Source organism: Labeo rohita, unplaced genomic scaffold (assembly GCF_022985175.1).
Source record: "Labeo rohita strain BAU-BD-2019 unplaced genomic scaffold, IGBB_LRoh.1.0 scaffold_127, whole genome shotgun sequence".
In the NCBI taxonomy this organism is placed as follows: Eukaryota; Metazoa; Chordata; class Actinopteri; order Cypriniformes; family Cyprinidae; genus Labeo; species Labeo rohita.
Genome location: NW_026127417.1, coordinates 171,407 through 173,620, shown reverse-complemented (window position 1 = coordinate 173,620; position 2,214 = coordinate 171,407).

The following is a 2,214-nucleotide window of genomic DNA, read 5'->3' as shown; positions in this document are numbered from 1 at the left end:
TATCCACGGCGGAGATACAACCATCGAGGCTCCCGTCGGAATTTCAACTCTCACCGTTCTACAGCCATAAAGTCCATTTGGTCCAGTTCTCGACGTACATGCTCTGTCAGCCGTGCCGTCAACCACAACGTGTTAGCCCGCCTAAGCCGGTCGGCTAACACTTCCAGCTCTGAAAACACTCCACTCAAGTGCGCTCTTCTTAATGTTCGTTCTCTGTCAAACAAGAGATATATCATTCGGGACCTCATCATTGACCGTGAGTTAGATTTTATATTTTTAACAGAGACCTGGCAACAACCTAATGACTTTTCACTGCTCAACGAAGCTGCACCACCGGGATTTGTTTACAAATCACAACCCCGTGGCACGGGTCGGGGAGGCGGTCTCGCGATGTTTTACCGCGAGAAGTGGAAAGTCTCGCCAGTATCCACACCTGTTTTCAGCTCGTTTGAGCATGTGGTCTGTGTACTTTCTGGTCAAATTCCAACCATCATCGCTACTGTTTACTGCCCACCCAAACTTAATTATAACTTTATAGATGACTTTGCTGGTTTTATTGCTTATTTATCCACTTTATCATCAAATATAATATTGTTGGGTGATTTCAATATCCATATGGATAATCCCAACTTGCCTCTCACTAAAGATTTCATCTCCTGCCTGGACAGTTTTGGTTTTCTTCAGCATATAACTTTTCCCACACACTCCAAAGGCCATACTTTAGACTTGATTTGCTGTTCTGGTGTCACTCCCATCAACATTACAGCTGATGAACTCCCTATAACGGATCATTTTCTCATTTCATTTACAGTTGAACTCACCCTCTCAATCATTAAGACACCACGTCATATCACCTTTCGCAATATAAAAAACATTAACCTAGCTACTCTAACTACAATTATTGATTCTTCCGCCATCCTTGATATCAACGATTTTTCTACCCCTGATGGTCTGGTTTTTCATTACAATACTGGACTTTTAAATATTCTCAATTCCCTTGCTCCATTAAAAACTCGACCTGTTTCATTCACTGTTTCTGCCCCCTGGTTCACCACTGATCTTCGCCTCATGAAAGCAAAAGGACGACAACTGGAACGACTGTATAAGAAAACTGGTCTCACTATACACAAAGAACTATATAATAACCATATTTTGCATTATAGGGATTCCATTGCTACCACCAAATCTCAGTATTTTTCTAGTTTAATTACTGCTAATCATGGAAATTCAAAGTCACTTTTCACTATTTTGAATAATATTACTCAACCACAGGATTCTTTGCCTCCACATTTGTATACAAATTCCTTCTGTAATTCCATTATGTCATTTTTCAATGCTAAAATCTGCAATATCTATCAACACTTTGACTCCATTCCTCACCAACTCCACACCTTTGGTGATCTTCATTCACCCACACATACACTCTCTTCTTTTCACCTCCCCTCTTTTTCAGAACTCACCATACTTATCCAGAAATCTAAACCGTCTACATGTCAACTCGACCCTTTACCTACATATCTTGTCAAATCCTGCCTTCCTTCTCTGCTCCCCATTATCGCTTCCATTATTCATTCCTCTCTTACTACTGGAATTGTCCCAACATCTTTCAAAACTGCTGTCATTACACCTATCTTGAAAAGGCCTGGTGCTGACCCCTCAAATTTCAACAACTTCCGTCCTATATCTAACTTACCTTTCATTTCTAAAATTCTCGAAAAAACAGTTGCCACTCAAATTCATTCTCACCTTTCTCATAACAATCTCTATGAACAGTTCCAGTCTGGTTTCCGCCCATTCCATAGCACTGAAACGGCACTTGTAAAAATTACTAACGACCTTCTTATGGCAGCTGATTCTGGACTACTCACTACTCTTATCCTACTTGACCTGAGTGCGACCATTTGTCACACCACCCTTCTTAATAGACTATCATCCATTGGTATTACCCATACTCCACTAAATTGGCTAAAATCCTATCTTTCTGGCCGCACTCAGTTCATTCAGCTTAAATCATTTAAATCTACTCCTTCCTCTGTCACTACAGGTGTGCCCCAGGGCTCTGTCCTGGGGCCCCTTCTTTTTATTATCTACCTTCTTCCCCTCGGCAATATTCTACGTAAATTCAATGTTAATTTCCACTGCTATGCGGATGACACCCAGCTCTACCTCTCCACAAAGCCCTCAGCCACATTACCACCTACTACCCTCACTGAT